Raw genomic sequence first — 24476 nt, forward strand, 5'->3', positions numbered from 1 at the left:
CTAAAATATGAATGAAAACAGTATCATAATATTACCAAATATTCAGAGTTCAAATATATCCATATTGTTAAATATCATAATTGTTAAAAGATTTTTAAAAATTAGAGTTCTGATAAGTTTTATATGTTGCAATTGGTTGATAATTCATGAATCTATAGATTTTTCTTCCTCTCTCTCACTCTCTTGCATGTGATACATGCACATGCTCTCTTAGTCTAGCTCTTGTTCTCACCATTTCTCAGTCTCTTACAATTTATTTATTGCTGACTAAGGTAGTTTTCCACAATATGGTTTTGGCTGTTTGCATCCCTGGGGTGTTATTTAACATGCTCCTCTCTCCCTTGTTGCTGTTAGACTTAAGAGTCTTGATGGATTCTGGAATGTGGCACTCTGTATTTTCAGCAGGAAGCACATACAGTCTTAGCTTTCTCTCCTTTTTGTGATTTTTAGCTGTTATTGGTAACCATTTCCTGCATTTTTATTTCTCCTGGATTTACAAAATCATGTTCTGATTCTATCATTTTTTATTTGCAATGCTGGGCACTTCCTTAAAGAGAAATTCTGGTATTCAATTATTTAGTTACACTTCAGTAAAATTTACATTGGAAGAGCTGGATGCACACTTGGTCCTTTCCCTTTATCAGTTTTCTAATAGTTCCTCTAGATCCTCAAATGTGGCTAATGTTGCTCAATCCCAGTTTTAACACTTGAAAATTATGTAACACTGAAAAAATCACTTTTCCTCCCTGTATATATGTGAATTTGGTAATGATTTTGAACAAGTAGATATATAAAAATAAATAGAAACCTCAGTTAAATAGAGTTGGAGGATAAATGGAAACCTCAGTTAAATAGAGTTGGAGGATCAGAGGCCAACATGAGAAAGAAAGACTTCTCTTCTTTCCTGGCAAGGACTCAGCCAATTAAAAGCTATGGAGTCTTTGTTTACTATAGCCCTTTCATTTTCTTTTTCTCCCTACAAAACTGTCCTCTTTCCCTTAATGTGCAGGAACTACTACATGTCTTGCCATGGTGGAAGATCCCAAATTACAGTTCTCTGCTGATTCTGAATAAGCCCATCTCTGCTGGAAAAATATCTGTCAGTGCAGTTTCATGTCAGCAGATGTAATGTATATAGAGTGCACAGTAGTTTTTTCTTGCATACTGTAGGATCTCAGTCCGCTATTATCATCATTACTTATTTGTTAAATCTCCCAGATCCAGTCTTCACACATCAAGAGTTCAGTTACATAGTTTAGAAGTCATGGGACCAGATGAAGGAGGAGAAAATAGAAAATACTGTTTTTTGAAATAAATAGAATTTTGCAAGTGTAGTCTTATTGAATTAATATGTACTTAACCGCCAAGTGGAAGAAAGTGTGCTGCAGTCATTTTAGGCCAATGGATGTCACTTACGGATGTCTTGTATATGAAAAGAAGAACAACTGTTAGTGACTCAGCAGTTAAACAGAAAAATTAAAGTTTATTCAGTTGTGGAAAGATAAATTTGTTGGGAGTCAAAGTATGGTGTAACTGATTTAAGAACTGATACACACACACAGAGACACACACACATTTGTATATATATTCTATTCAAACTCCAGAATTTCTGAGAAAAAAAAAAGAGTCATTTTGTTTTTGTTTTCACCTGGTACATGTTCATAGTACACTGAATTGTATTTTCACCTAGTAAATGTGTTCTAGTACACTGGATTATTTTCATCAAAAATCCATACTTCTAGCCCCATCTGCCATGTTATCTGCCATGCTTATATGCCCTTTCCTGGGTCAATGGATCTTAAAATATTAATTTTTCTATGAAGTTTTATGGGATCAGAGATGGGTGATAAGGGGTTTGAGATAGCAAAATAATAGAGCTAAATAGTATAAATTTGATGTATTTTGTTAAAACCTAGCTTTAGCCTAAAAAAAAAAAACAAAACTATTTCTTTTTCAAATGGGATTTTATATAAGCTTGCAAGAAAAGGAGAATAAGACTACTTATACAGATTGCTAACTCTGCAGGTGAGAACTCGATCAATCCAAGGTCAAGATCTCATGTTTAATATAGGCTCATTATTTTTATGTTTCATGTTCAAAGAGTACATATTTAACCCAGGTCAGCATTTACATAAATGCTTGCTCATTCACTCATAAGTGGTGAATTTTTGAATTTCTAACTCCATAACTAAAAGGAGATTTTAAAGTACTCTCATAAAACTGAATTGGTAATTTCAGCCTCAATTTAAAGCCAACATTAATGGTATTATGACCATTATTGTCCCACTGATCTATTAATTTATATTTAGGATTGCTGATTTTCTTTTTATTAACAATAAAGTTCCTTCAACTCATTGAAATAATAAGAAAGTTCATAAATCATGTAATCAACATGAGCTGATATTTGGCTCTCCAGAATATGATCACTCTTCCCATGTTTGACTTCTTGTATATCCTCTGATGTAGAGAAGGAAATGGCTTCCCACTCAAGTGTTCTTGCCTGGAGAACCCCATGGATGGAGGAGCCTGAGGGGCTGCAGCCCATGTGGGCATGAAGCACTGAACATGACTGAGCAACTAAGCACAGCAAAGAACAAATATAATGGTTTCAACCTCTCTTACATCTAGATTGACAGTGTGTGACCTTGCTGCAAGTTTGTACCATCTTGGACTTTGAAATGGGAATTGATAAGTTTAAGCCAGAGGACATGGAACATCAATTACAGCAATAGTAGCAACATTCTCCAGGTTCCAGGAACAGGAGCAACAACAGTAGAAGCAGCACATTGCATGCCCAGAGTTCAGTGTTTGGTGTCCACTGTAGCAGAGGTACAAGCTGACCTGTGTGGTGCTCATCAGCTACGAAGCAATAGAACTGGCATTTGGCCTATTGTTAGTAGTTACATAGTTTCCCCTCTTCCTGGCCATTTTTCCTGCTGGGTTCTCTAGCCTTCCTAAAATACTTTGTGAGCCACTTGTTATCCTCTTCACAAATATTCTGCTTAAATTACCCAGCTTGTTTCTGTTGCATGAAGTAAGAAACCTAAAGTGCTATGAGGTGTGGTTACTTAAGTGATCAGTTCATTTTCTAGACAGGGCTGAAATGAAAAATTCAGCTAATATTTAGGGAAAGAATTCTGTCCATATTTAGCATCCAATGGAAAGAGCAAAACTATTATTTGATACCTGAACTCTATTTGTGTGAATATATTGAAAGATCTTTTCAGTAAACTTAAATAGTATTCCAGTGAGTCAACTCTTCGCATGAGGTGGCCAAAGTATTGGAGTTTCAGCTTTGGCATCAGTCCTTCCAAAGAACATCCAGGGCTGATCACCTTTAGAATGGACTGGTTGGATCTCCTTGCAGTCCAAGGGACTCTCGAGAGTCTTCTCCAACACCACAGTTCAAAAGCATCAATTCTTCAGCTCTCAGATTTCTTCACAGTCCAACTCTCACATCCATACATGACCACTGGAAAAACCATAGCCTTGAAAAGACAGATCTTTGTTGGCAAAGTAATGTCTCTGCTTTTGAATATGCTATCTAGGTTGTTCATAACTTTCCTTCCAAGGAGTAAGCGTCTTTTAATTTCATTGCCACAATTACCATCTGCAGTGATTTTGGAGCCCCCAAAAATAAGGTCTGATACTGTTTTTACTGTTTGCCCATCTATTTCCCATGGAATGATGGGACCAGATGCCATGATCTTCGTTTTCTGAATGTTGAGCTTTAAGCCAACTTTTTCACTCTCCACTTTCACTTTCATCAAGAGGCTTTTGAGTTCCTCTTCACTTTCTGCCGTAAGGGTGGTGTCATCTGCATATCTGAGAATATTGATATTTCTCCCAGCAATCTTGATTCCAGCTTGTGTTTCTTCCAGCCCAGCGTTTCTTGTGATGTACTCTGCATAGAAGTTAAATAAGCACGGTGACAATATACAGCCTTGATGTACTCCTCTCCCTATTTGAAACCAGTCTGTTCCACGTTCAGTTTTAACTATTGCTTCCTGACTTGCATACAGATTTATCAATAGGCAGGTCAGGTAGTCTGGTATTCCCATCTCTTTCAGAGTTTTCCACAGTTTATTTTGATCCACACAGTCAAAGGCTTTGACATAGTTAATAAAGCAGAAATAGATGTATTTCTGGAACTCTTTTGCTTTTTCCATGATCCAGCGGATGTTGGCAATTTGATCTCTAGTGCCTCTGCCTTTTCTAAAACCAGCTTGAACATCTGGAAGTTCATGGTTCATGTATTGCTGAAGCCTGGCTTGGAGAATTTTGAGCATTACTTTATTAGCGTGTGAGATGAGTGCAATTGTGCGGTACTTTGAGCATTCTTTGGCATTTCATTTATTTGGGATTGGAATGAAAACTGACCTTTTCCAGTCCTGTGGCCACTGCTGACTTTTCCAAATTTGCTGGCATATTGAGTGCAGCACTTTCACAGCATCATCTTTTAGGATTTGAAATAGCTCACCTGGAATTCCATCACCTCCACTAGCTTTGTTTGTAGTGATGCTTTCTAAGACCCACTTGACTTCACATTCCAGGATGTCTGGCTCTAGGTGAGTGATCACACCTAGGAAGGATTGGGGGCAGGAGGAGAAGGGGACTACATAGGATGAGATGGCTGGATGGCATCACCGACTCGATGGACATGAGTTTGGGTGAACTACAGAAGTTGGTGATGGACAGGGAGGCATTTTGCAATCCATGGGGTTGCAATGAGTCAGACATGACTGAGTGACTGAACTGAACTGAAACAATATTCACTATCTAAATTGAAAATTGGTATATATAAAAAAAAAAAACCTACATGTAGGTGTCAGTAAAAACATTTGAGTTGCATGAGTATCAATATGATATAGAATATGACATAATCTTATCTAAGCAACTTTATTTTCTATAGGTTTCTGTCTTGTGTGTGCATACATGTGTGCTAAGTAGCTTCAGTCATGTCTGACTCTTTGCCACCCCATGGACTGTAGCCTGCCAGAATCCTCTGTTCATGGGATTTTCCAGGCAAGAATAAGGGAGTGGGTTGCCATGACTTCTTCCAGGTGATCTTCCAAACCCAGGGATCAAACCCATGTCTTTTATGTCTCCTGCATTGACAGGCAGGTTCTTTTTCACTGGCAACAACTGGGACGCCTCTTCTGTTTTGTGCTTGCATTTTAAAAATAAGCTGTCTATTTTGGATATCACTTCCCCCTCATAAGTAAGTTTTAAGGCATTCTAAGGAAGTATAAATGTCTGTGAAGAAAGTAGGTGATCCTAAGTGTCAGCAAATGCCATACATCAGAAGAAAATTTAGAAGCAGTCCAGTGTGACTACATAAGAGACATAATCCTGACTGTATTTATTCTCATCTACTGTGCATGTGAATCACTTCTCTCCATGAGACAATATATAAAATGTATAAAAGTGCTGTTGGTATTGGAAATATTCAACATGCTATTTATACATGGCATAATAACTTTGAAAAAACATGAGGAAGTTAACTTTTTCAGTTCATGGGTAATCACAACCAGCACGAGCACCATGAAGCCCTATGTTGGCACAGGAGAAAGTGTTGAATGCATTTTAAAATCTGAATAAGGCCACAACGGGGGACTAAGATGACTTAGTGAAGTAGCTGAGAAAGAGATAACTCAAGACAGATCATGGATCTTCTGATGATAATCAGCAGTCTTCTGCTATGAATTACAAAATTCTGCTGTTGCTGACTTCAAACCTCTCAGGAAACCAGACTGACACAATGCACAGAATCTTGAGACTTAATAACTGGGCCAGTTTTACTAAAACAGTGAGGGAATCTACTCATAAGCTCTTATCAACATATAAGAAATTATTATGGAGAAAGACATTCTACTTGATGCTCATTGCTGTCCTGAGGGGTGGGGTGGGGTGGGGGGAGAAAGATAACTCATGGGTACTATATACCATTTCTTTAAAAGCATCTTTACATTATGCAGACCAGTTAAATGCTGTTGAAAACAAGCTGGACCATGACATGGGCAATTCAAAAATTTCACTTTCCAAAAAGTGGTTATAAGTTTATGTAGCTGTATAGTTATCACAAGCAGTGATAGAGCAAGCTGATAATCATTTCATTTTTTTTATTCCAGCCTCTAAAATTCTGTAATTTCAAGTACCAAAAGTGAATCCAGTCACTTGGATTCTTGAACACTGTTCAGATTGTTTCAACCTCTCCTTTACCAGCTCATTCTCAAAAGGGTCCAGAAAGCATAAACTCTGCAATGAATATAAACTCACAAAGTTTAACAAGGTTATCAAACATTATACATTGTTACAATAATCAAAGCTTTCTGGATCTTTTATGATGGTTTGCTTAGTTAACTGAAACTAGATCCAACGACACATTGATGGATATACAGATGACAGAAACATCTTCATTTAAATTAAAGGGAGAGTAAAAGGGCTCAAGGTGGTTAAATAGGATTCTACTTCTTACATGCTTATGAAGAATTTATCTACAAATGGAACTGTTGTCACAGAGTACTTGCTGAACACTAGTGAAGGACCTCAGACATCAAAAAGGACAAAAAAAAAAAAAAAAGAAAAGAAAAAAAAAAAACCACTTAACCGTGTAGGATGAAAGGAAAAAAAAGAAAAACGGGAAATGGGAAGTGCACAGCACCGCTGGGAAGAAGCTGAAAGAGAGGAGAGATTCCCATACTCAGAGAACCCCCTCACAGTGGGTGACCAGCTGGGACAGAAAGGACTTTCAGGGGATTATAGAGGAGCCCAGAAACTGGTCTGCGGCAGGCATGACAGATTAGGATCTATGCACATATTTTGTTCTTCAGTCATGTGCATCCCAGCCTGAATTGCATGTCTTCAGTGCAGAGGGTAACTGAGGGTGCAAAATGGAGTTTGGAGAGTGGACAAAGGGAGGAAATAGCTGTTGGCTGTGAGGAGACAGCCTGAAGGAAGGAAAGAGGGGATATCCACAGTCAGGAAAGTTTGCAAAGAGATCTGGGGCACCATAAAACAAGGCACCATTGTTGAGTGGTGCACAAAGAGTAGGGTGCCACTGCAACCCTATTCCAACCCACCAGCCATTGTCTCCATGAGCACTGGGAAAGGCACCCTTACGAGTAACTCACCCTTCCTTCAAGCCAAGGCCTCATCTGGCTGTGGAGGCCCCAGTGAAACCACATGCTACTCTGCCAGGACCTTCTGGGGAGTCAGCCCTGGATGTCCCAGCCTGAGTCGTGTGTGAACTAAGGCTGGCAAGGCCTGGGTGCTAAAGTGGGAGCTTAAGAGAGTGGACTGGAGAAAAGGAGTGCTGTTGGTCATGTAGAGATGGCATGCAGGGGTGGGATTGAAGAGCTCTGTGACCAGGAATGCTCCTGAAGGAAGTATGTCTGACCTGCCTCCTAAATAAGACACCATCATTGAGTGGCACACAGGGAGAAAGCTGCCATCACAGACTCTCCGTACATGGCAACTCTGCCTCCACAGGCACAGAGAGCAACTCACATTAGAGCAAGTGTGCACCAGTCTCATAAACTCATGCCAGCCTCTGCAGCCCTGGGCATGAGAGGGAGATACAGTGGATCTACTGTGCTTGCCCTAGCCATGGCCACCTTCTGCTTACCCTGCTAGAGTGTGAATGCAGCCTCTCATCTGTCCCTGCATTTTGCCCCTCCCACCTAAGCAAGCAAGCATGCCCAAGGCAGTCCTATTTTTACTGTTTGTTTTGTGCTCTGTTTGGCTGCTTTTTGGTTTGTTTGTTTGTTTGGTTATTTATTTATTTGTGCTTAATTTGGTTATTTGTCTTCAGGTTTGTCTGTTCATTTTCCTTTTTTTTTTTTTTTTTTCTTTTTAAGTTTGGCATCCTATACAGGTTTCAAGATCATCCTTCCCTGAGCAGGGCGGAAACCTGAGCCCGAGGGTGGCAAGCGCAGAGTCTTGTCCCCATGGAATGTTGATCGGTGCAAACCCTCCTGGAGGGCCTTATCACAGTGCTAACGCCTGGTTTCCCACCCCAACCCTGCCTGCGAGCTCCAACAGTGGATGCCTCAGGTCACACAACCAGCAAGACAGGAACACAGAATCACCCATCAGCAGCCAGGCTTCTAGAGTTGCACTAATCTCAGACACCCCAATACAACTTCCGAAGGTGAACCTGCCAATCAGAGTGACAAAACGCAAATCTGTCCATGGTGAACAGGAAACATTCCTTCCTAGTAGGAAGCCTACATAAACCCCTGGACGAACCTTAACCATCACAGGGAAGACACCAGAAGGAAGAACTACTACCACAAATACCATGAGTTAAACAAAATGAAATGAGAGATGAATATGTTTCAGATGAAGGAGTAAGTTAAAAATTCACTAGACAAAATAAATGAAGAGGATATAAGCAATCTACCTGAAATAGAATTCACAATAATGATAGTAAAAATGACCCAAGATCTCCAAACTAGAATGGAAGCACAGATTGAGAAGAAACAAACAAAGATTAACAAGGACTGCTACTGCTGCTAAGTTGCTTCAGTCGTGTCTGACTCTATGTGACCCCATAGACGGCAGCCCACCAGGCTGTGCCATCCCTGGGATTCTCCAGGCAAGAACACTGGAGTGGGTTGCCATTTCCTTCTCCAATACATGAAAGTGAAAAGTGAAAGTGAAGTCACTCAGTCATGTCTGACCCTTAGCGACCCCATGGACTGCAGCCTACCAGGCTCCTCCATCCATGGGAATTTCCAGGCAAGAGTACTAGAGTGGGGTGCCATTGCCTTCTCCATTAACAAGGACTAAGAAGAACTAAAGAACAACAACAACAAAACTGATGAAAAATACAATAATAAATGAAAAGTATACTTGAATGAATCAATAACAGAATAACTGAGGCAGAAGAATGGATAAATGAGCTGGAATATATAAAGACGTAAATAACTGCCATGGAGAAGAATAAAGAAAAATGAATGAAAAGAAATGAAGATAGTCAGAGACTTCTGAGACAACATTAATCACACTGATGTTTGAATTAAAGTGGACCTAGAAGAAGAAGAGAAAGATAGAGGGTCCAAGAAAATATTTGAAGACAATATAGTCAGAAACTTCCCTAACATGGGGAAAAAAAAAGTCAATCAAGTCAAAAAAGTGCATAGCATCCCATAAATTCAAGGAGAAATATGCTAACATCTATATTAATCAAAATAACAAAAACTAAATACAAAGACAAAATGTTAAGAGCAGCAAGAGAAAAGCAATAAATAGCATACAAGGGAATTGTCATATTATCAGCTGATTTTTCAGCAGGAACTCTACTGGCCATAAGGGACTGGGCAGATTAAAGTGATGAAAGGGAAAAACCTACAAACAAGAATATTCAACTGAATAAGGATATCACTCATGTTCAGTGGGCAAATGAAAAGCTTTACAGACAAGCAAAAGGTAAGAGTATTCAGCACCATCAAATCAGTTTAGCCCTACCAGAGCACTGCTGAGCAGAAACCCACAAACTGCAGAACAATTATGCTAAAGAAATTCTAGCACTTTTAAGAAAGTTCTAGGACCCACAACAGATTTCCCAAACTGGGGATCTACAAAGGGACTGAGAACCCCTAGGGAATTTGAATTTAGAGGACAGTGGGATTTGATTACATAACTTCCACAGGACTGGGGAAACAGACTCCTGGAGGACAAAAACAAAACCTTGTTCACACCAGTATCCAGGAGAAAGGAGCAGTGTCCCCACAAGAAACTGAGACAGACTTACCTGTGAGTGTCCAGGAGTTTCTGGCAGAGGCGTGGGTCAACACTGGCCTTCTTCAGGGTCAGGGGAACTGAATACAACAATGAGTGCACATATCCTTTTGAAGAAGGTCACCATTACCTTCAATAACCCTACTACACTTTGGCTTGAGGCCAAACAACAGGTAGGGAATACAGCCTCAACCATCAAAAGAAAATTCCAATAAAGATTTACTGAGCATGACCCCACCCATTAGAACAAGACCCAGTTTTCCCCACAGCCAGTCTCTCCCACCAGAAAGCTTTGATAAGCTTCTTAACTTTATCCACCAGAGGGCAGCCAGAATGAAAACCACAATCACACAAATCTAACCAAACTGATGACATGGACCACATCTTTGTCTAACTCAATGAAAATATGAGCCATGCTATGTAGAGCCACCCAAGACAGATGGGTCATGGTGGAGAGTTCTGACAGAACGTGGTCCACTGGAGAAAGGAATGACAAACCACTTCAATATTCTTGCCTTGAGAATCCTATGAACATTATGAAAAGTGAAAAATATATGACACTGAAAGATGAACTCCCCAGGTTGGTAGATGCCCAATATGCTACTGGAGAAGAGTAGAGAAATAGCTCCAGAAAGAATGAAGAGATGAAGCCAAAGCAAAAACAAAACCCAGTTATGGAGGTGACTGAGTGATAGAAGTAAAGTCCAATATGGAAAGAACAACATTACATAGGAACCTGGCTTGCTGGGTCTATGAACCAAGGTAAATTGGAAGTGGTCAAACAGAATGTGGCAGAATGAACATCAACATTTTAGAAATCAGTGAACTAAAACAGATTGGAATGGGGGAATTTAACTCAGATGACCATTATATCTACTACTGTGGGCAGGAATCCCTCAGAAGAAATGGAGTAGCCCTTATATTCAACAAAAGAGTTCAGAATGCAGTATTTGGATGCAATCTCAAAAATGACAGAATGATCTCTGTTCCTTTCCAAGGCAAATTATTCAATATCACAGGAATTCAAGTCTATGCCCCAACTACTAATGCTGAAGAAGCTGAAACTGAATGGTTCTATAAAGGCCTACAAGAACATCTAGAATTAAAACCCCCCAAAAATGCCTTCATCATAGGGTACTGGAATGCAAAATAAGGAAGTCAAGAGATACCTAGAGTAACAGGTAAGTTTGGCCTTGTAGTACAAAATGAAGCAGGGCAAAGGCTAACACAGTTTTGTCAAGAGAATGAAAGCACTCTCTTCCCAAAACAAAGGAGATAGCTCTAAACATGGACATCACCAGATGGTCAGTACCAAAACCAGATTAATTATATTCTTTGAAGCTGAAGATGGAGAAGCTATATATTATCAGCAAAACAAGACCAGGAGCTGACTGTGGCTGAGATCATGAACTACTTATTGCAATATTCAGACTTAAATTGAAGAAAATAGGGAAAACCACTAGACCCTTCAGATATTACATAAATGAAATCCCTTATAATTGTACAGTGGAAGTGACAAATAGATTCAAGGGATTAGATCTGATACAGTGCCTGAAGAACTACGGATGGAGGTTGTTGACATTGTACAGGAGGTGATGGTCAAAACCATGCCCAAGGCTAAGAAATGCAAAAAAGCAAAATGGTTGTCTAAGGCTGAGACAAATAGCTGGGAAAAGATGAGAAGCTAAAGGCAAAGGAGAAAGGGAAAGATATACCCATCTACTTATTTAAATTATATGCAGAGTACATAATGAGAAATGCTAGGCTGGATGAAGCACAAGCTGGAATCAAGATTGCTGGGAGAAATACCAATAACCCCAGATATGCAGATGACACCACCCTTATGGCAGAACGTGAAGAAGAACTAAAAAATCTCTTGATGAAACTGAAAGAGGAGAGTGAAAAAGTTGGCTTAAAACTTAACATTCAGAAAACTAAGATCATGGCATCTGGTCCCACCACTTCATGGCAAATACATGGGAAACAGTGGAAACAGGGGCACACTTTTTTTTTTTTTGGTGGGGGCCCAAACTCACTGCAGATGGTGACTGCAGCCATGAAATTAAAAGAAGCTTGCTCCTTGGAAGAAAAGTTATGACCAAACTAGGCAGAATATTGAAAAGCAGAGACATTACTTTGCCAACAAAGGTCATCTAGTCAAAGCTATGTTTTTTCCAGTAGTCATGTAAGGATTGTGAAAGTTGGACTATAAAGAAAGCTGAGTGCTGAAGAACTGATGCATTTTTGTTGGAGAAGATTCTCGAGAGTCCCTTGGACAGCAAAGAGATCCAACTAGTCCATCCTAAAGGAAATCAGTCCTGAATATTCATTGGAAGGATGGATGCTGAAGCTGAAACTCCAATAATTTGGTCACCTGACGTGAAGAACTGACTCATTGGAAAAGACCCTGATGCTGGGAAAGATTTAAGGCGAGAGGAAAAGGTGATGACAGAGGACGAGATGGTTGGATGGCATCACCAATTCAATGGACCTGAGTTTTAGTAAACTCCAGGAATTGGTGATGGACAGGGAGGCCTGGCATGCTGCAATCCATGGAGTTGCAAAAAGTCAGACAAGACTGAGTGATTGAACTGAACTGACCTATCTGAATGCAGAGTTCCAAAGAGGAGCAAGGAGAGATAAGAAAGCCTTCCTAAGTGAAAAATGCAAAGAAATCGAGGAAAGCAACAGAATGGGAAAGACTAGAGTTTTCATCAAGAACATTAGAGATAGCAAGGGAATATTTCATGCAAACATGGGCACAATAAAGGAGAGAAGTGGTATGGATCTAACAGAAGCAGAAGATATGAAGAAGACGTGACAAGAATACACAGAAGAATTATACCATAATGATCTTAATGACCTATAAATACACGATGGTGTGATCACTCACCTAGAGCCAGACATCCTGGAGTGTGAAGTCAAGTGGATCTTAGATAGCATTACTATGAACAAGTTAGTGAGTTGATGGAATCCCTGTTGAGCTCTTTCAAATCCCAAAAGATCATGCTGTGAAAATGTTGCACTCAATATGCCAGCAAATTTGGAAAACTCAGCAGTGGCTACAGGACTGGAAAAGATTAGTTTTCATTCCAATCCCAAAGAAAGGAAATGCCAAAGAATGTTCAAAACACTGCACAATTGTACTCACCTCTCACACTAGCAAAGTGATGCTCAAAATTCTCCAAGCGAAGCTTCAACACAGTATGTGAGCCAAGAACTTCCAGATATTAAAGCTGGATTTAGAAAAGGCAGAGGGAACATACATCAAATTGCCAATACCCGTTGGATCATAGAAAAAGCAAAACAGTTCCAAAAAATATCTATTTCTGCCTATTGACCACTCCAAACCTTTTGAATAAGTGGATTGCAACACATTTTGAAAAATTCTTAAAAGAGATGGGAATATCAGACCACCCTACCTGACTCCTGAGAAATCCCTATGCAGGTCAAGAAGCAACAGTTAGAACCAGACATGGAATAATGGACTGCTTAAAACTTGGAAAAAGAGTACTTCAATGCTGTATATTCTCACCCTGTTTATTTAACTTATATGCAGAGTACATCATGTGAAATCCTGGGCTGCATGAAACACAAGCTGGAATCAAGATTGCCAGGAGAAATATCAATAACTTCAGATATCCAGATGACAGCACCCTTATGGCAGAAAGTGAAGAGGAATTAAGGAGTCTTTTGATGAAAGTGAAAGAGGAGAATGAAAAAGCTGGCTTTAAACTCAACATTCAGAAAACTAAGATCATGGCATCCGGTCCCATCACTTCATGGCAAATATATGGGGAAACAATGTAAACATTGACAGACGTTATTTTCTTGGGCTCCAAAATCACTACAGATGGTGACTGCAGCCATAAAATTAAAAGACACTTGCTCCTTAGAAGAAAAGCTATAATCAACTTAGACAACATAATAAAAAGAAGATACATTGTTTTGCTGACGATGGTCCATCTAGTCAAAGCTATCATTTTCCAGTAGTCATGTATGGATGTGAGATTTAGACCATAAAGAAAGCTGAGTATTAGAGAATTGATGTTTGTTTGTTTGTTTTTTACTGCGGTGTTGGAGAAGATGCTTAAGAGTCCCTCGGATTGCAAAGATATCAAACCAGTCAATCCTAAAGAAGTCAGTCCTGACTATTCATTGGAAAGCCTTATGCTGCAACTAAGCTTCAATACTTCGGCCTCATCAAAAAAGATCCTGATGCTGGGAAAGACTGAAGGCAGGAGGAGAAGCGGGGGACAGAGTATGAGATGGTTGGATGGCATCACCAACTTGATGGACATAAGATTGAGCAAGGTCTGGGTATGGGTGTTTGAGAGGGAAGCCTGGCCTGCTGCAGTACATGAGATTGCAAAAACCCAGACACGACTGAGTATCTGAAGTGAACTGAACTGAAACCAGTTTTACAATAAATGCTAAAGGATCTTCCATCAGCAGAAAACACAAGAGAAGAAAAAGTCCTACAAAAACTAACATAGAACAACAAATAAAGTGGCAATAAGAATATTGTAAACGTTTAAATTACTTTAAATGTGAATGAATTAAAAGCTCAAACCAAAAGACAAAACTGGCTGAATGAATTAAATAACAAGACCCATAAATATGTTGTCTACAAGAGGCCTACTTCAGACCTAGGTACACTAGATATGATAAGTGAGAAGATGGAAAAAGAGATTCCAGGAAAATAGAAATAAAAAGTAGGCAAGAATAGTAATATTCATCTCAGACAAAATACACTTTAAAATAAAGGTTTTTACAAGAAACAAAGAAGGACACTACATAATGCTTGAGGAATTGATCCAAGAAGAGGATATAACAATTATAAATGTTTATGCACCCAAAATTTGTTGTTGTTATTCTGTCATATAGTGATGTCCAGCTTTTTGGGACCCCATGGACTTCAGCTTTCCAGACTCCTCTGTCCTCCAGTATCTCCCAGAGTTTGCTCAAACTTGTGTCCATTGAATCATTGGTGCTCTCTAACCATCTTATCTTCTGCTATCCCCTTCTCCTTTTGCTTTCATTCTTTCCTAACACAAGGGTCTTTTCCAATGAGTCAACTATTCCCATTAGGTGGCCAAAATATTGGAGCTTCAGTTTCAGCAACATTCCTTCCAATGAATATTCAGGGTTGATATCCTTTATAATTGACTGGTTTGATCTCCCTGAAGTCCAAGGGACTCTGAAGAGTCTCCTCCAATATAAGAATTCAAAAACATCAGTTCTTGGTGCTCAGCCTCCTTTTGGTCCAACTCCCTTTTTCATATAAGACTACTGAAAAAACCATAGATTTGATTATATGTTCCTTTGTTGGCAAAGTAATGTCTCTGCTTTTTAATACACCGTGTACTTTTCTCATCATTTCCTTCTAAGGAGTAAGCATCTTTTAATTGTCTGGCTGTAGTCACCATCCACAGTGATTTTGGAGCCCAAGAAAGTAAAATCTATCACTGTTTCCACTTTCCCCCCTTCTATTTGCCATGAAGTGATGGGACAGTATGCCAAGATCTTAGTATTTTTAACGTTTAGTTTCAAGCCAGCCTTTTTGCTCCCCTCTTCCATCTTCATCAAAAGGCTCTTTAGTTCTTCACTTTTTGCCATTAGAGTAGTATCATCTGCATATCCAACACTGCTGATATTTCTTGAAGCAATTTTGATTCCAATTTGTGATTTTTGCAGCCCAGCACTCCACATGAAGTACTCTGCATATAAGTTAAATAAGCAGGGTGACAATATACAGCCTTGGCATACTGTTTTCCCAATTTTGAACCAGTCATTTGTTCCATGTAAGGTTGTAACTGTTGCTTCTTGATCCTCATAAGTTTCTCAGGAGACTGGCAAGGTGGTCTGATATTCCCATTTCTTTAAGAATTTTTCAGTTTGTTGTGATCCACACAGCCAAAGGTTTAAGCTATTCTAATGAAGCAGAAGTTGACATTTTTCTGAAATCACCTTGCTTTCTTGATGATCCACTGAATGCTGGAAATTTGACCTCTGGTTCCTCTGGCTCTTTGAAGCCCTGTTTGTACATCAGGAATTTATTGGTTTATGTATTTGTGAAACTTATCTTGAAAGATTTTGAGATTAACCTTGCTAGCAAGTGAACTGAGTCCAACTGTACAGGAGTGTGAACATAAATGGAATTGATAGAATATTACTCAGCCGTTAAAAAGAATATATCTGAATCAGTTCTAATGAGGTAGATGAAACTGGAGCCTATTATACAGAGTGAAGTAAGCCAGAAAGAAAAACACCAATACAGTATACTAATGCATATATATGGAATTTAGAAAGATGGTAACGATAACCCTGTATGTGAGACAGCAAAAGAGACACAGATGTATAGAACAGTCTTTTGGACTCCGTGGGAGAGGGTGAGGGTGGGATGGTTTGGGAGAATGGCATTGAAACATGTATATTATCATATGTGAAACGAATCACCAGTCCAGGTTTGATGCATGAAACAGGGTGCTCGGGGCCAGTGCACTGGGATGACCCAGAGGGATGGGATGGGGAGGGAGGTGGGAGGGGGATTCAGGATGGTGAACACATGTACACCCACGGCAGATTCATGTCAACGTATTGCAAAACCAATATAATATTGTAAAGTAATTAGCCTTCAATTAAAATAAATAAATTTATATTAAAAAAATAAAAAGTGCAGGTCAATATATTTCACTGAATCTCCTAATGATTTATGAAGAGGGGTTTATTTAAAATCTCACCTCTTTCTTCTATTTTTGCTTTTTAGGATTCTTACTTTTTAAATTGGGTGGTTTCCAAATAAATGACTTTATTGTGCTTTCCAACTTAAAAAAAATAAAAAATAAATAAATAAACGGAATTGCCCTCCTTTGGGATAGGAATAAAAATCTGCCTTTTTCAGTCCTGTGGCCACTGCTAAGTTTCAAAGACCTGAACACATGTTGAGTGCAGCATTTTAACAGCATCATCTTTTAGAATTTGAAATAACTCAGCTGGAATCCCATCACCTCCAATTTCTTTGTTTGTAGTAATACTATCTAAGGCCTACTTGACTCCAAACTCCAGGAAGTCTGGACCTAGGTAAGTGACAACATCATCATGATTATCTGAGTCATTAAGACCTTCCTTGTATAGTTGTTCTGTGCATTCTTACCACCTCTTCTTAATTTCTTCTGCTTCTGTTAGGTCTTTACCATTTTTTAAATTTTTTATTATGCTTATCCTCACATGAAATGTTCTCTTGATACATCCAGTTTTCTTGAAGAGATCTCTAATGTTTTCCATTCTATTGTTTTCCTCTATTTATTTGCACTGATCAATTAAGAAGTCCTTTTTATCTCTTATTGCTATTCTCTGGAACTCTGCACTTAGTTGAGTACATAGTTCCTTTTCTCCCTTGCTTCTCTTCTTTCCTCAGCTATTTGTAAAACTATGACAAAAGACACAACACTATACACTGGAGAAGAGAGCGTCTCTTCAATAAGTTGTGCTGGGAAAATCAAACAGCTACATATAAATTAATAAAATTAGAACACTCTCAACATTTTACCCAAAAATAAACACAAGATGTATTGGCAATACAATGTTGTAAAGTAATCAGCCTCTAATTAAAATAAATACATTTAAATTAAAAATAATAAACACAAGATGGATTAAATACCTAAATGTAATGTTGGATATTAAAAATTGTTAGAGGAAAACATAGGTTGCATACTCTTTGACATAAATTTCAGTAAGCTCTTTTTTGACCCACCTCCTAGAGTAACGAAAAGATAATTTTTTAAAAAAAGGAGGCCCAGGTAAACTTAAATGTTTTTCAAAAGAAAGGAAACCATAAACAAAATGAAAAGACAGCCTTCAGAATGGGAGAAAATATTTGGAAATGAAAAAACTGACAGGAGATTATTCTTCAAAACAATCAAACAGCTAATGCAGCCCAATATTAAAGAAAAAACACAATATAGGAGTTTCAAAGAGTTAGATATGACTGAGCAACTGAACAACAATAATAATAGTCACAAAATTGACAGAAGAGCTAAGTAGAAATTTCTTCAGAGAAGACATACAAAAGTATCTTAAAAGATGATCTACATCCTTAATTATTAGAGAAACACAAATTACAACAGTACAATACAACTAGTATCATCTCACAATGGTCAGAATGGCCATCATCAAAAATCATCAAACAATAGACGCTGGGGAGGATGTGGTGAAAAGAGTACATTTGTACACTGTTGGTGGAAATGTAAACTGGTATAGCCACTATAAAGAACAGTCCAGAGGTTCCTTAATAAACTAAAAATCAAGCTACCATATAGCATAGAACTCTCACTCTTAGGTATATATTCAGAGAAAACATAATTCGAAAGGACACATGCACCCCGATGTTTGTTGCAGCACTATTTGTAGTAGCTAAGACCTGGATGGAGCCTAAATGCGCAATGACAGAAGATGGATAAAGACGACATGGTATATGTATTCAGTGGAATGTAACTCAGACATAATGAGGAACATAGTGCCATTTGCAGAGTTGTCAGTGAACCTCGAGGCTGTCATAGAGTGAAGCAAGTCAGAGAAAAACAGACACTGTATAATATCACTTATACATAGAAAAATGGTAGAAATGAAGTTATATGCAAAGCAGAAATAGACTGTTACAGAGAGCATATTTATTGTTACCAAGTGAGGTAGGGAGAGTGGAGTGGGATGAATTGCGAGATTGGAGCTGAAATATATAGACTAATATATATAAAGTATACAACTAATGGTGACCTGCAGTATAGCACAAGGAACTCTGCTCAGTGCTCTGTGGTGACCTAAATGATAAAGAAACCATAAAAAGAGTAGATATATGAATGCTTATATCTGATTCACTTTGTTGTACAGCAAAAGACTAACATAATATTGTAAAGCAATTGCACTCCAATAAAAATTAATTAAAAATAGAAAAATGTGTGTTAGTCACTCAGTCTTATCTGACTCTCTGTAATCCCATGAACTTCAACCCACCAGGCTCCTCTGTTCATGGAATTCTCCAGGCAAGAATATTGGAGTAGGTGGCCATTTCCTTCTTCAGAGGATCTTCCTGACCCAGGAATCAAACCCGGGTCACCCCCATTGCAGGCAGATACTTTACTGACTGAGCCACAAGCTAAGCCCAGTTTAAGTAGTCTAGTAATATCTATGCTATGCTATGCTATGCTTAGTCATTCATTCATGTCCAACTCTGAAAACACTGAAAAAAATAAAGGGACACTCAGTCATATGTGACTCTGAAAATACTGAAAAAAATAAAGGGAGAAATCCTCAGGTTTGGGAAATATATAGGTGGAGCATGTTTTTCATGAATTGAAGAAAAGTTTTAGTCACTCTAGCCACTTCAGTGAATGCTAAGTTGCTTCAGTTGTATCCGACTGTACAACCCCGTGGACTGTAGCCTGCCAGGTTCCTCTTTCCATGGGATTTTCCAGGAAAGAATACTGAAGTGGGTTGCCATGACCTTCTCCAGGGGATCTTCCCGACTCAGGGATGGAACCCACATCTTTTAAGTCTCCTGCATTGGCAGGAGGGTTATTTACTACTAGCACCACCTTGAAAGTTCAACCAGGCTTATATAACTGGGCATAAATGCTTTCAAGGTTCAAACATATTGAAGCATATCATCAAGCATATTACCTGTAGATAGCTCCTTCTGAATCACTGTATGGATATTTGACATTTTGTGTATCAACTCAACAGTTGATGAACATTGAGATTATTTCTTGATTTTGCCTATTGTGACAGTAACATTAGGAACATTCACATATGTGTCTTTGTCTGGAAGTGTTTTCTTTTCTCCTGGGTAGATTCCCAGGAATGAAAATGCTAGCACATATGGTAATTTAACATTCTGCTTTAAAAAAGAGGTGTCAAAATGTTTTTCAAAGTCACTATTTTGTCCTTGTTCAGTTACTCAGTCGTTTCAAACTCTTTGCGACCCCATGGACTGCTGTATGCCAGGCTTCCCTGTCCTTCACCACCTCCCAGAGTTTTCTCAAGTTCATGTGCATTGAGTCCAGGGTGCAATCCAACCTTCTCATCCTCTATCATTCCCTTCTCCTCCTGGCCACAATTGTTGCCAGCATCAGGGTCTTCTCCAATGAGTCCACTCTTCTCATCAGGTGGCCAAAAGATTGGAGCTTCAGCTTAAGCATCCGTCCTTCCAAGGAGTATTCAGGGTTGATTTCCTTTAAGATTGACTGGTTTGATCTCCCTGTTGTCCAAGGTACTCTCAAGAGTCTTCTTCCCTGATACCTGTAAAAGGTGTACCTTCTTCCCACAGCCTGATCTTCAGGGCTACAAACTTTCCATTCACCTTGCTTTTCCCTTTGTATACTGTAACATAAGATCCTTCCCCTAGCTTTTACAGTTTTCTGTGTGAGTCAGATTTTCCAAATTTGGGACTTGCTGGTGAACTGGGGCAGGCTGGAATGCCCCGAACTTTAGGAGACTCTGCCAGCGGAGGAGCTCTTATTAAAGTTAATGCAAGCATTGTTCTCAGAATGCACCCTCTTTACTTGATTAGTGGGTTTCTCAAACAGGTCAAAAGTGCTTTGTGTCCTCTGAACTCTGACTTTCTTATCCTCAGGAATTGTGTCCACGGGTTTGATTACTGAGTCCATTCCAGGGCAGTTCCGTGTGGCCATCTTTGTGAAATATATCTCACTAAAGGTGGTGTCCTCTTTCTTCAAGGCAATGCAGCCGAAACTGTCCGACAAAGTTCTCAGAAACTTCTTCATCTTGCCGGTCTTCTCGTCTGGCTGTGGCTCAATGAGGTCGCACATCTGGGAGACACAGGGCTCGGGCAACTTCCCCAAACTGGTACAGAGCAGAGCGCAGACAACTGCGAGGGCTCATGGGAGGGGAAGTCGGCGCCTCCTCCATTTCCTGCGCCTTCCCCACCTCCTCCTCCTCTGGCCCGTAAGTGGGATTCTTTTCAGTAAGCAAAGAATCCCAAAGAGATGAAAAAAAGAATAATATATATATATATAGTTTTATTCTTTCCCCCTCCCCCCTTTTCTTTTTTTTTTTTGCTACATTTCCCTTAGTGTTTTCTATAGGGCACATTTGTGGTGAGAATTCTATAGTTTTAAAATAGCAAGGCATGTTGAAGTCACGAAAAAAAAAAAAAAAAAGAGTAGTTGACATTTCCCCTGAAATACTGGCGCTCTGACTGGATGCAGTTACTGATGAGATTTTGAGTTCCCCTTTTTGGTGGAAAGCGAGAATATATATTAGTTTCATGAAAGATGGTGTAATACATTAGGGTGGAGTTTTTCATTCTACTTTTGCTTTTGAAGTATACAAAGTTTTTTTCATTTTGTTTTTGCATCACTGTACTGTGAAAAGTAGTTAACAGCTGTTAAAAGCTTGTTTGACAAATAGGCACATAACAATGGATATGTATCATGTTCCCTATGACAAACATCCCCTTCCCTTTTTATAGCTGGGCAGTTCCTTCCCTGTGAGTAATAGTTGAAGGAATTAGTTGAATTCTTTACATAGTGAGTATTAATTTAAGTATGAGTTGAATTTAAGCTGAAACTGCCAGATAGTGTTCTCAGGACATGGGATAAAATATCATTTCTGCCAATCCAATTCAGCAACTTCAGACTTGGAACCTAGAGACAAGGACAAGGAACCTATTATGTCAGTGTACAGCATCAGTAACAGGGGCAAATGCTTAAGGTTAGAGGCAGCAAAGCACAGTGTCCAGTTTTTAGCATCAACAATGAAAGCACTGCACCCCAAGGTGCCTATGCTTTGTGGAAAATGCAAGAGTTTTCTGATTGAACTAGTGTTGCTGATTTTGATGCCTCTGTTCCTCCTAAATTTCTGCCTAAATTTTCCAGTTCCAATTATCTTGGCTTCCTGGAGTTTCAGCCAGTTATATACCACCTTTTTGATAAATTCATTGTTTTATGTTTAAATATGCCTCTTGTTGTTGCTGCAGCAACTAAGTTGTCTGTTGCAGCAACTAAGAACAATTACTGATTCTGGGTTCTTCAAAGTAGCCAGCAGTCTATGAAAAGACAGTGAATGTACCTTCAGTTCAGTTCAATCTCTCAGTCATATCCAACAATTTCCAACCCCATGGAGCATGGTAGGCTCCCCTGTCCATCACCAACTCCCGGAGCTTGCTCAAACTCACTTCCATCAAGTTGGTGAGGTCATTCAACCATCTCATCCTCTGTCATCCCCTTCTCCTCCTGCCTTCAATCTTTCCCAACATAATGGTCTTTTCTAATGAGTCAGTTCTTTGTATCAGGTGACTAGAGTATTGGAGCTTCAGTTTTAGCATCAGTCCTTCCAATGAATATTCAGGACTGATTTTATTTAGTATTAACTCTTTTGATCTCTTTTCAGCCCAAGGGGCTCTCAAGAGTAGTCATCTCCAACACCCAGTTAAAAAGCATTAATTTTTCAGTGCTCAGCTTTCTTTATTACCGGGGTCTAGCTCTGGTGGATTCAGGGATTTCAAAGGGGAGACGGCTTCGGCGATCAGTATACGATGAATTAAGGATATGAAGAGTGATCAAATAAGGATAGCTCAGTGAGAAAAATTCAGTGGAGAAAGAGGCTGAATAACTTGATTTACATGGAAAGTTAATAAAATTCCAAAATAAGGAATTTGCATCACCTACGTAGGCTGCAGGCGTCCTCCCATTCTCCCGAAGGACAGGAGACACTAAGGCCTCCCCGGTCAGATCTTAGAGGCCCAGGCAAAATTAGTAGGCTTGACAAGCCTCCACGTTCCAGATGGGAATTCAGCCAGAAGGTGAGAGAAAGAACGACATAGGGAGATCAAGTTTCGGTGAACAAGGCCTGCACTTTATTTTCCAAAGTAGTTTTTATACCTTAAGTTGTGCATAGAGGATAATGGAGGAAGGAGTAGAGTCATGCAAGGACAGCAGTCCTTGATCCTAATCGAAGCCAGGCTTTCAAACTTATCATATGCAAAAGTTTAGGTGATTTACATCATCTTCTGGCCAGGAAGCCTGTTAACATTTTAAGATCCTTTCTTCAGAAACCTTTTTTTTCTCTAAAGGTGATTATTCTAAAGTTAGGCACCACCCTCTGAAAGCATTAGATAAAGTTTCATTCCTATAGGGCAAAGGTGTGGTGGGCTATAACAAGAAAATAATTAACTCAAGGGTCCAAGGTTACAAACATTAAAGCTACTACTTACTTTCCTATAATCCAATTATATTAATCAATACACTGCCAGGGACACAGTACGTAAGGGATATGGAAACTTAGCAGCAAACATTGGCCCAACAAGTGAAAAACCCTTCACCAATACAATTTCTAATCAATCTTTTAACTGCTCAAAGGAATCTGTATTTAGACAGTTTAGAACATCTCATGCCTCTTACAGTTGGGAGTCTCTGAACAATCACATGTGGCCGGAAGAACCTATTCAGGCAGGCTAGAGGACTTCCAAAGGAGTTTGTAGGTTGAAACACTCTTGTCACGCCCAGGAACTTGATTAACTGGAGCTGTAAGTTAACTCTTTTTCAGAGAGAGGTGGTGGGGGACAGCCCCTCGTAAAGTCAGAGGTGTAGGTGAGAGCACAAAGCAGTAAAGTAGGCAGACTCTGGTTTTGGGGGTAGATGCTCGAGAATTTCCAGGGGGACACCTGAGGCTTGATCCTGCCTTTGCATATGCCGAGTCTCCTTCCTCATGACCTTTGCCATGGGCAGAGTTCCTCACGCTGACTCCCGGCACTTTATAGTTCAACTCTCACATCCATACATGACTACTGGAAAAACCATAGTTTTGACTAGATGGACCTTTGTCAGAAAAGTAATGTCTCTGCTTTTTAATATGCTGTCTATGTTTGTCATAGCTTTTCTTCCAAAGAGCAAGTGTCTTTTAGTTTCACGGCTGCAGGCACCATCTGCAGTGTTTCTGAAGACCGAGAAAATGAAGTTTCTCACTGTTTACATTGTTTTCCCATCTATTTTCTATGAAGTGATGTGGCTGGATGCCATAATCTCAGTTTTTTGAATGTTGAGCTTTAAGCCAGCTTTTTCACTCTCCCCTTTCACTGTCATCAAGAGGCTCTTTAGTTTTTCTTCACTTTCTGCCATAAGGGTGGTGTCATCTGCATATCTGTGGTTATTGATATTTCTCCCTCCAATCTTGATTCCAGCTTGTGCTTCATCCAGTCCAGCATTTCACATGATGTACTCTGCATATAAATTAAATAAGTAGGGTGAAAGAAAATATACAGGCTTGACCAAATATACAGACTTTCCAAATTTTGAACCAGTCCTTTATTCCATGTCTGGTTCTAACCATTGCTTCTTGTCCAGCATATAGATTTCTCATGAGGCAGGTAAGGTAGTCTAGTATCTCAATGTCTTTAACAATTTTCTACAGTTTGCTGTAATCCACACAGTCAAAGGCCTTAATGTAGTCAATGGAGAAGAAGTAGATTTTTTTTTTCCCTTGAATTCTATTGCTTTTTCTATGATCCAATGGATGTTGGCTATTTGATCTTTTGGTTCCTCTCCCTTTTTTTAATCCAACGTGAACATTGGAAGTTCTTGGTTGATGTACTGTTTAAGCCTTGCTTGGAGAATTTTGAACATTACTTTTCTAGCATGTGAAATGAGTGCAATTGTGTGATATTTAACATTCTTTGGCATTGTATTTCTTTGGGATTGAAATGAAAACTGACCCTT

General features: G+C 39.2%; 1 pseudogene; it reads left to right on the forward strand.

The window, feature by feature from the left end:
• The first annotated feature begins 6646 nt into the window (after positions 1-6646).
• Positions 6647-24476, forward strand: part of LOC113905076 — a 42525-nt pseudogene continuing 24695 nt past the window's right edge.

The sequence above is a fragment of the Bos indicus x Bos taurus genome, chromosome 15 (genome assembly GCF_003369695.1).
Source record: "Bos indicus x Bos taurus breed Angus x Brahman F1 hybrid chromosome 15, Bos_hybrid_MaternalHap_v2.0, whole genome shotgun sequence".
NCBI classification, from domain to species: domain Eukaryota; kingdom Metazoa; phylum Chordata; class Mammalia; order Artiodactyla; family Bovidae; genus Bos; species Bos indicus x Bos taurus.